At 42.1% G+C, this 11664-nt stretch overlaps 1 pseudogene; it reads right to left on the reverse strand.

The window, feature by feature from the left end:
* Window positions 1-240: 240 nt before the first annotated feature.
* Window positions 241-2142, reverse strand: Fbxl14-ps2 (F-box and leucine-rich repeat protein 14, pseudogene 2; annotated as a pseudogene).
* Between the last annotated feature and the right edge of the window lie 9522 nt (window positions 2143-11664).

Genomic DNA, 11664 nt, shown 5'->3' on the forward strand with positions numbered 1-11664 from the left:
AAGTGAGCTGAGTGAACGAACCTATGTTATGTATAAACAATATTTTCTTCTTTTTGTTATTTTCTCCCCCCTTCCCCCACCCCCCGCCCTCTACCCCCGAGCTGGGGACCGAACCCAGGGCCTTGCGCTTGCTAAGCTAGCGCTCTACCACTGAGCTAAATCTCCAGCCCCATTTTCTTCTAATATATTTACTTGAATCCCTCCACATCCCCATCTCTCCCTCTTCTTCTCTTTTACTATTTTGTCTGATCTAGAGTTTAATAGGAACAAAATCTCACAGTATGTACTCCTCATATGCAGTTCCTCAGTGGAGTTTTTAGTGTGCATCCATGTTGTCTTGTGGTTTGTGTGATGCATGTCACCTTTTCATTTTTATTATTGGGTGCTATTGGATACACCCAGTTTTCCTTCTTTCTCAAGTGTGCTGTCCTTGAAATATCAAGGTTACTGGCATGGGTTGCTCGTTCATTCCACATTACAAACATGTCAAATAGTTTCAGAATGTGACAATCAGGGCAACATATTAGTTCTACTTTGTATCAGTATCCCCAGCCCAACTTTCTGACTGTATGGTTCTCAGAAGTTCTTTGGAGTTAGTTTTGTGTAAGTGCGATCCTAGAAGTCTTTGAAATGCAATTCAGTTGCGCTGAATTGTTTGTTTGAATTTTGACTTAGTTTTCTCCCTTTCTTTCAGCACTTTAAAACAAGTCTGTAGGGAAGCGATGGTCTCTCATGTTGCTGTGGCAGACTCTTGAGGCAGGGCAGCTGCGTGATGCGGCGGACTCTTGAGGCAGGGCAGCTGCGTGATGCGCTCCAGGCCGCGCTTGGTGATCCTAGTGCAGCCGTACAGGTCTATGCCTGTGAGCTGGCTCAGGTGCTCAGCGATCAGCTCCAGTCCCTTGTCCGTGATGCGCACACACTGTCCAATGTTGAGCGTGCGCAGCCCGTGCATCTGCCGCACCATGCGGTTGATGCCATCGTCAATGATATGGCAAGAGCAAAGGGAGAGGGACTTGAGGCTGTCCAGTCCCTGGGCTATGTAAGCCAGGCTCTGATCTCCCACCTTGTCACAGAATGACACATCCAGACCGGAGAGGCGCAGACTGCTCATGGCCAAATGCATGATGCCGGTGTCGCTGATGTCGCAGGGGCGCAGGTTAAGGCTGCGCAGGCTGCCCATGTGCAACAGGTGCAGAAGGCCCGCATCCTAGATCCGGCCACAGAAGCTGAGGTTGAGGAGCCTGAGGCCCGTCAGCCCTCGCGAGATGTGCTTCAGAGAAAGATCCGTGAGTTTCTGGCAGTCCTGTAGAGTGAGCTGCTCCAGGCCCAGGCAGCCCTCGGCAGCGCTGCGCGTCATGCCGGCCAGGTGCCCGATGCCCACGTCCGAGAGATGGCGGCAGCTGCGGGGATTAAGGCTCTTGAGGCGCTGCAGCCCCCAGGCGATGAGCAGAAGGCCGGTGTTGGTGATGTTGCTGCAGCCCCCCAGCTCCAGCACCTCCAGGCCCTTGAGGTACTGGGCTATGCGGTCCAGGCTGCTGTCTGTGATCTGCTTGCAGGGGCTCAAGTTGAGAGCGCGCAGCGAGCCGATCTCCTGCACGAACGCGTGGCCCAGGCCTTATCGGTGAGGTTGTAGCAGCCGCTGAGGTTGAGGCTCTCGATGTTCGCCATGCCCTGGATCACGTAGCTGAGGCTGCGGCGGAGGCTGAGGATCTGCACGCGGCGGATGCCTCCACGCCCCGCCACACTGACTTGTGGGAGGCGGCGTCCCGCCAGGCCCTGCACACCTGCACCGCGCGACCCTTGTCTCGGACGTCCAAGTAGCCGAAGATCATGGCCAGCAGCTCCGGGAACAGGCACGAGATGTGGGTCTCCATCTTCCTCCCGCCGCTACGCCGCGCCGGGTGCAGGAGGCGCGGGCGCAGCCGCCCCAGGAGGCGCCGAGAGCGGGTCGCCGCGGGCCAACGGCCGCCCCTCTTCCCTTAGATTTTTAAGAGCATAACTTTTTGGTTGCTTTGTGGCTTCTGAAAAAAAATGCTCTTGCTTTTGGAGTCATTAAATAGATTTTCTTTTTGCATGAGGATTTTTACTTCATCTGTAAACTTTGAATGTTTTCACTGAAGTCTGTCCCAGAGTCCATTTTTCTGAGCCTTTTCCCAGATGCCCATGCATCTTCCATATGTAAAGCCAGCTTCTTTTATTTCTGTAATGTTTTCTTTGGTTGTAGTTTTTAATATTAACATTCCTTTTTTTTTCTCCTTCCCCTTCTATCCCTTTCTTTTTCCTCAGGAGCTCCAGTTATTTATGACTTTGATCTTCTTTTCTTGTTTTCATTTCAACCAGGTTCTCTTTTAATGATTTTACAACTTCATTTATTTATTTTTTATCGACTTTTATTATTGTTATTATTATTATTATTATTATTATTATTATTATTATTGATATTATAATAAAATCACATCATTTCTACCTTCCCTTACCTCCTTCTAAACTCTCCCGTATGCCTTTCCTCACTTTCTTTCAAATCCATGGCCTTTTTTCTGATTTGTCATTACACATGTATATTTATTCTTAAGCTTTAAGTCAGTTTTTGGCATGAGAGATAACAAGAGCACAGAGAGGTTGCTAGACCAAAGAGGGGTGGGGAAGAGTAGGAAGCAGATGATGAAGTGATTACTATGGTTGTCAAGAAGGAGGGACTGATACGCCTCGTCCAATCCGTTTGCTAGGCTTGAGCAGTGGGACACTGAGAGCACTATGGAGCCATTAGCTGAGACCTTAGGAACCAAGGTCCTCAGGGGTCTGGTTGGGTTAGGAGTAAGACGAATGCATATTTGGATAGCTGTCATTTCTAACAATTTGATCTTGGACAGCATCTTCATGTTTTCTAGTACATAGCTATCCTGATGCAAATCAAAAATAAGTCCCCTTAATTCTGTTGGGGGGTAGAAGATAGTAAAATGTAGGTTTCTAGATAATGTAAGGGATCACTGAAAAAAGGATATGCATTTTAGCAGGAGTTGTAGTAAAAAAGAAATGTATTTGTTCTCTTTCTAGTTCATTACCCAGTTCATTCCCCCAGTTGATTAAAACTCATCATTGCTAGTGGAAATACAGACTTGTACAGCCCCTGTGGAAATTAGCATGGTGACTCTGTCAGACACTGGAAAGAGATCTACCTCAGGATCCAGCTGTACCACTCTTGGGCATACAGAGTTACTTACAGATCCATGTTCACTGTTGATCTATTCATATTTGCCAGAAATCAGAAAAGGCCTAGACATCTGTCAATTGATGAATGGATAATGAAAATCTGGTATATTTATACAATGGAACGTTATTTAGATGTTAAAGAGACAAATGTATATAATTTACAGATAAATGGATAGAGCTAAGTAAAAGTTATCCCAAGTGAGGTAAGCTAGACCCCTCGGAACAAATATTGTATGTTTTCTCTTATATGTGGATGTTAGCTTTTAAGTAACTTGGTAAACACATTATAATTCATATAACCACATAAGTTATGTATCAAGTAAGGAACTGGGGGGAGGGGAGGATCTCTAAAAGAAGGGGAAATAAAATATGGAGATATAGAGACAGAGGGGAGAGTAGAGCGGGAGGATTAGATGGGGATGGTGTGGGAGGGGGAGGAAGGGGGAATACAGGGAGGGATAGCTAACACTAAAGGCCATTTGAGGGGTCATGTGAAAACCTACCATTGTAGAAGCTTCTACAGCATTAGTATAGCATAGTATAGTACAGTATAGCATAGTATAGTACAGTATTGGTATAGTCGAGACATTGGCCAAAATGTTCCCATGAAAACCCATAAACAGTTCAGGCTATTGTCAAAGTGGTTGAGTGCTCTCTACAAATTGTTGGTAAGGCCATTTTGCTGAGGACAACACTTGCGTATCTTGTTGAACATGGACACATTGACCTGTTGCCTAACTAGGGCCTTCACCCCTACTGACTAGTGTTTGTCATACTGGGAGGTCCTCTGCATGCCACTGGAGGAGAACCATAAGCACCAATCCAAGTACAAATGCTGGTACCCTGTCTGCACGATATGCCGGTGCAATACTGGCACACATGCTTTGTGAGTAACCAACCACGATCTGATTGGATCAAGGGCAAATCTGTGAGATGCCCAGGACTGCAACAGCTGGTTATTGACAGTTTTATTCCTAAATTTTTGAGGACTCTTCATGCTTATTTCCACAATGGTTGCATTCATTTACCTCTCCCCTCCCCACAATAGTGAATACAGCTTTTTTTCTCTCATCTTCTCCAACATTGTCAGATTTGTTGATGATGGGCCTTCTGACTGGGGTGGGGTAGTAACTCAAAGCAGTTTCCATTAACATATTTCTGATAGCTAAGGGTACTGAACATTTTAAAAAATGGTTATTGGCCATTTGTATTTTAAAAAAAAATCAACCCGTCTATTCAGTTCATCTGTCCATTGGGTGGTTGGCAGTTTTAATTCCTTGGTATTTGATCTCAGCAATTCTTTGTAAATTCTGAATATTAGCCCCATGTCTAAAGTATAACTTCTAAATTTCCTCCCCCGCCCCTTGAGAGGTCTCAAGTCTGCAGTCCTCACTTTGTAACACAAAGTATCCCCCTCCCTCCTTAGTGCTGGGATTGCAGGTAGAGGGCACCATGCCTGTCTTTACCGTCTTTTTGGACTATATAGGAACTTACATCGATTCCTTGAAGAGATACGATGAAGTCTCACTCCTAGTTGAGAAGCTATTGGCAACTGATGACTACTGGGAAAGGAAGAGTCATTTTCTTTAAGGGTGTGTCCCTTGGTAGGTCGAGCACACTCCAGTGGATGACCACACATGCCAAGAGTCTATGCGAGCTGCACTCACTGGACTTGATGGGTTTTAAAAACCAAGGACACAAAGTTGGGTGCGAATATGGTCAAAATACATTGTACAGCTGGGTGGTGGTGGCCCACACCTTTAATCCCAGCACTTGGGAGGCAGAGGCAGGTGGATCTCTGAGTTCGCAGCCAGCCTGCTTTACAGTGAGAATTCCAGGACAACCAGGACTACACAGAGGAGCCTTGTCTCAACAACAACAACAAAATCCTCAAAGAATATAAAAATTTATTCTTTGAAACAGAACCTCCTTTAAAAGATGTTCTGTCTCTGTAATTCGAAGCTGACATCAGGTCTCTTCAGAGCACTGTGTTTGAGTCTCGGCTCTGCTGTCACAGGAACAAGAGGTGTTTATACAGTTTTCAAAGCTACAGTCAATTTAGCCAGGTTCCCTGAGACCTGCATAGGAATTGTTAATTTTGTATTGCCCACGACAGCTATCTCATTCCTGCTTGTAGAGTTTATAGGAGTTCAGCTACACATGTGATTATACCAGCCATTTCTCAATCCTGACACCAGTTTCAAATTAAAAACTGACAGCCCTCACCTGATCTTGGGTTCACCCACAGGTCACTTTCTTGTCACTTCAGTTCTCCCCCTATTAAAATGACATCTGTGCTCCTGGAGACAGTGAGAGGGGTTGTGGGAGTTTAGAATTGTTGGCGGACGAGGTTAAGGTGTCTGCTCAGACGCTGGTGTGTTCAACTTTGGCCTTTAAGGGGCTAGGAGGCCAGCAATAGCCAATGGATCTCTAGATGCAAGAACAGAGGTTCAGAGAGGTCACTGTCTGAACCCGCACACTAGAACAGATATGTCTTATGAAAAATGGGTTCATCCCACTGAAAGGACAGAAAAATGGAATTATATTATCATCTTTAAAGTATCCTTTCCACACATTTAAAGATTTTCTAGATATCTTATTAGTTTTACCTATGGGGAAGTTTTTCCCTCTTAAGAACAATTTAGGAAAATGCCCATTTAAACAAAATGCAAAAACATGTTTGAAATACTACTGCAAAGGATTAACTGGGACTCTTTAGCATGTATCACTATAATGCTCCCACAAAACATAACAATGTATCATCTTCACATGGCCAAGGAACATGAGGTGGCCTATAGATTAAACATTAAGCAAGAAGATTTCTTCTGAGAGACAAGGAATTGACAAAATCATTTGAAATAACAACTTAATGATTTAGCATCTTAAGATAGTATAGCACAATGCAAAGATCCAGTAAGCATGCATTGAAGATCGTGGGAGGAGATCACAGTCATTGAAGAAGCCACTCCCCATTCCCCACTCATGGTGCTGGGGAATCGATCCCAGGACCTTGTGCATGCTGGATAAGTACATTAGCTCTGAGCCACACCCACAACTCCTAGAGGTTACAGTTTTGAAAAACCATCATTCCTGATAACGAAAGCTTGTTCTTCTGTGGTCTAGGCCTTTGCTTTTCGAAAACAAAGTTATTTGCTAAAGACGTTTGTTTTACAATGTAAAGTTCTTTTATTTAAGATTTATTTTTTGAGATTTTATTTATTTTTATTTTATGTATAGAGGTGTTTTGTCCCCATGTATGTCTGTGTACCACTTGCATGTAGTGTCCACAAAGGACAGAGAGGGTGTCAGATTCTCTGAAACGTGAATTCTAGGCTGTTATTGGCATCTACGTGAGTGTTAAAAACTGACCTCGGGTCCTCTGGAAGAGAAGTGAGTGCTCTTAAACCTGACTACCTCAGGGGGCATGGCGGTCTACATTAGGGAGATCCTTGGTGATATATTTAATGACCTGAGTGACCTTCTACTTGACTCCATCACTTTATCTTCGTTTCCTTATTGGAAACCAGGGACAGCTAAGCCACCTACATCCGTGAGCAGTATTGAGTGAACATTGTGCAAAGCACTTAGCATGTTGCTGAGCTTTATCAAGCGGTAGTCAAGTGTTTGCTGGTTGTAAAATGAGGATAATCATAGTACTTATATTTCGAGATGTTGGTACAAAATAAAAAGTAACCTCTAGACTCATACGTCATTACTTGATAACATTGTTATTGCTAAGTTATTAATAATTATTAGTAGTATAACTACAAAGGCCTTATGGTACAATGGTTGCATATCTGACTCCTAATTATCATTACATGTAGACAATAAGGTTGAATTAGCCCCTAGGAATAGGACATTTCTGTGCTTATGGAGACCACCTTTGGTAGGGACAATGTGGTTACTCACAAGTATCTCCTGCTTAGACAGACAGACATCTTTGGCTTCAGGCAGGCTGCAGGTTTGGGATGTTTAAGGAATCAGGGGCTTACATGAAGAGGTCATGGTGGTCTGTGATATGAGCCTCAGAGGGTAGGTTTTGAGAAACACAGGCAAAAAGTGCTTCCTTCAAGGAGATTTGCATACCAAAACCTTGTGCTATAAACCAGATAATAGAAAATGACTTGTCTGAGGTTAAAGATTGCCTTGATTTTATTTAAAATTATTAAGAAATCAGGCTGTGTAGACATAAAGGCTTATATATTTGTATAAGATGAGTTACTCAAAGGTCAGGACAGGAACTCAAATTGCCTGTCACCCCAGACTAGCCATCGATGACACAACAATGGTGTCACCATTTGTCATCTTCTTCCTAAATAAGAGGCAGTGTGTTAACACAACTTTATATTCATTCTTAATTTAATGTATGATAGTCTTTTAGAGGTAGTTATTACTTTTGCCTATATTTTATGTTTCTATTGAGGTGTAAGAGGCCAAGTTACTTATGGTTACAAAAGTAGGAAGCACTGGAAACATTATATTTCCCCCACCTCTCCTCCTAACTGAATTTGTATTTAAATGCATTTTCGCTCTGCGTGGCTGGTGTTTTAGAATCTGTACTATAAAAACACGCGAAGCAAGTGACTGCAGCTGACACCCAGACTCAGAGCAGGGTGAGTCACCAAACCTCCTCATACTTTAAGTATAATAGAAATAATCTACCCTGTGTTTCACAGGGTTAACGCGGAAATGGGATGAAATCAAGCGAGATCACAGAGCTGAGATTCCTGGAATGAGTTCTGCAACAGTTATTTCTTGAAGGTCCTAATCTACTTGAAGGATGAGTGTTCCTGTCAGAAAACACTTTTCGATTCCCCCTAAGGTCAAATGTGTTCTCAGTGCTTCATCTGATCCTGTGCTTCTAGTGAACTCGTCAATGTAAAAAAAACATACATCATCTTTCACTCAGATGTTATTGCTAAGGACACATATAAAACGTTGTTAACTAGAAGGGCATTGAACTGTGGATCTCAAACAAAAGTGGTATCTTTGCTCTTTTAGGAAGCTTGAATATGGTGTAACACATACTTCTTGACTTTTTCCAGAAAAATCAGGCAAGTTGGAAATTGCTTCGAAGATATATAACAAGAAGTGTACAGAGAGAGGAGTGTTTGTGTGTCCATGCAATGTATGTATGGATTATTTGGGGCGCTGGGGAGATGGACTGGTGGGTAAAGTATTTGTTTTGCATGCAAAAGGACCTAAGAGCTATATGAAGGCCAGATAAAGACCTACAGGTCTCTAGCCTCAACACTGGAAGGCAGAGTGAGAAAGTTGAGTACTAGGAATTCACGTGCTGGCCAGCCAGACTAGCTAAAACAGCAAATTCCTGGTACAGTAAGAGCTCCTGCCTCAGAACATAAGATAGGGAGTGACAGAGGAAGACAAGGTGACATGAGCTTCTCCCCTCCGAGTGTACCCTCATGGGTGAGTTCATCTGTATACACATGCTAATACACACTTATCACACACACACACACACACACACACACACACACACACATTATTTAGAAAGATAAAATCTGAGGAAGATAGAATAGAATGATAATTACAAAGACATATTTGGCTAGGATGAAATACTAATATGTAGTACTTTTTTATTTCTATTTTTTCTTTTATTGGATTTTTAAAATTTACATTTCAAGTGTTATTCCCTTTCCTGGTTTCCTGGACATAAGCCCCCAATCCCATCCCCCTCCCCTTCTTCACATTTCATCATGATGATGATGATGATGATGATGATGATGATGATGATGATGGAGGACATTAAGAAAGACATAAATAACTTTCTCAAAAAATATGGGACAATACAAGTAAACAAGAAGAAGCTCTTAAAGAAAAACACAAAAGTCCCTTAAAGGATTACAGGAAACCACAACCAAACAGGCGAAATAATTGAACAAAATCATCCAGGATTTAAAAACAGAAATAGAAACAATAAAGAAATCACGAAGGGAGACAACCCTGGAGATAGAAAACCTAGGAAAGAGATCAGGAGTCATAGATGCAAGCATCACCAACAGAACACAAGAGGCCATAGAAAACATTGACACAACCATCAAAGATAATGTAAAGCAGAAAAAGCTACTGGCCCCAAACACCCAGGAAATCCAGGACTCAGTGAGAAGATCAAACCTAAGAATAATAGGTATAGAAGAGAGTGAAGATTCCCAACTTAAAGGGCCTGTAAATATCTTCAACAAAATTATAGAAGAAAACTTCCCTAACCTAAAGAAAGAGATGCCCATAAACATACAAGAAGCCTACAGAACTCCAAATAGATTGGACCAGAAAAGAAACTCCTCCCATCATATAATAGCCAAACACCAAATGAACAAAACAAAGAATATTAAAAGCAGTAAGGGGAAAATGTCAAGTAACATATAAAGGCAGACCTATAAGAATTACACCAGACTTCTCACCAGAGACTATGAAAGCCAGAAGATCCTGGACTGATGTCATACAGACCCTAAGAGAACACAAATGCCAGCCCAGGTTACTGTATCCAGCAAACCTCTCAATTAACATGGATGGAGAAACCAAGATATTCCGTGACAAAACCACATTTACACAGTATCTTTCTATAAATCCATCCCTACAAAGGATAATAGGTGGACAACTCCAACACAAGGAGGGAAACTAGAAAAAGCAAGAGAGTAATCACCTTGCAACAAACCCAAAAGAAAAGAAACACATAAACATAATTCCACCTCTACCAACAAAAATAACAGGAAGCGACAAGCACTATTCCTTAATCTCTCTCAACATCAATGGACTCAATTCCCCAATAAAAAGACACAGACTAACAGACTGGATATGTAAAGAGGACCCAGCATTTTGCTGCATACAGGAAACACACCTCAGAGACAAAGACAGGCACTACCTTAGAGTAAAAGGTTGCAAAACAACCTTCCACGCAAATGTGGGCAGAAAGTAGTCATCTCCTCTGAGTTCTCAGGAGTGTGTAATACTTTTATCTATGGCCTGAAGGCTGAGTCTAGTTCACCAGCATATATTTTTCTCTAGCTGTGAAATAGGAATGGCTTTAACTTTTTTAAATAATTGGAAAATTATTTATGTTACTTGTGAAAACTATGTAAGTTTAAAATTCCATTGTCTATATTAAGGTTTTTCTGGGACACGGGCATGTCCATTTGTTTGTAAATTACCTATGGCAGAATGGGTACTGTATATGGGGCACAATGCCTAAAATATTTGCTACCTGGCTCTGTGGAAAACTGGGCCTGGCCCATGCTAGGTCACTTAAAAGCAGCATACTTAAACACTATGAGAAAGTAGACCCCAGATAATAGATCCCCATTAAAAAAAATACCTTCTGAAAATAATTTGAGGCTTTGAACTTGTTTTGGCTACAAACTGCCCGTGTACATGGTTCAGATATGACCAATTTTATGACACTTTCTTGACTCTGCCTTGGGAACAACATTTCTCTGTTCTGCTTGAACCCAGCACTGTGTGCTGTTCCTTGAGCTCCTGTTTGCTAGAGCTTCCTTCTTTCCCTAGATGGATCCCGAGTTCCCCGAGGAGAAGCAGGATTAGGTGTCTCTAGCCCCACTTTCCCCTCAAGTCAGGTAGCAGTGTTTTCTGCGCAAAGCGACCCAGAATTTGTTGAATGAACACTGACGACTTGGTTCTGCATTTTGAAGACGCTTAACTCTTAGGAGATTATGATACAAAACTCACCATCTACATTGTCTCCAACGGAGAGCTTTGGGCAACTCAACCAAAACAATCGGCATCTTGTGTGAGCCACCGTCAAAGCAGTATGCCTCAGAGGCTGATGAGGTGACTCAGCCATAAAGTGTGTGCCACCTGCAGGCTCAGAGCCCACAGAGAGGTGGGAGGAGAAAACACACTAAATGGTTTTTTTCCCATTTGTTTGTTATTTATTTGTTTATTAAGACAGTGCCTTACTATGCAGCTCTAGCTGACCTGGCATTTGCTATGTAGACCAGGGTGGCCTTGAACAAACAAACAAACAAACAAACAAACAAACAAACAAAAAACAAAAGAAAAGAAAAGAAGAGAAAAGAAAAGAAGAGAAAAGAAAAGAAAAAAGATCCTCTTGCCTCGCCACTCAAATGATGGTACTAAAGGTAGGTGGCTACTTGTGGTATCTAAGAACAGGCGGCAGGCTTTAATGTACATTATTTTCTCTACTTACAGAATGAATTTTATGCTCTAATAGTTTTTCATCTTATTTATTATTTAGTTTTATTTGAAAAAAATACATTTTTACCCTAAGAAACAACTTTTTAAATAAGAAAAAATAAATCTGGAAATGCTTTTCTCTATTATTTTCTCATTCGAACTATTTCACAGTTTTCATCTCCTCTCCAATAGTTTTCGTTCTCACTGCAAATAGAAGCTTCAGTGTAAACTTCGAGGATTAAAACATTTACGGCTTACGTCCAAAGAGAAATTTCAGCCTAC

The sequence above is a fragment of the Rattus norvegicus genome, chromosome 13 (genome assembly GCF_036323735.1).
Source record: "Rattus norvegicus strain BN/NHsdMcwi chromosome 13, GRCr8, whole genome shotgun sequence".
In the NCBI taxonomy this organism is placed as follows: domain Eukaryota; kingdom Metazoa; phylum Chordata; class Mammalia; order Rodentia; family Muridae; genus Rattus; species Rattus norvegicus.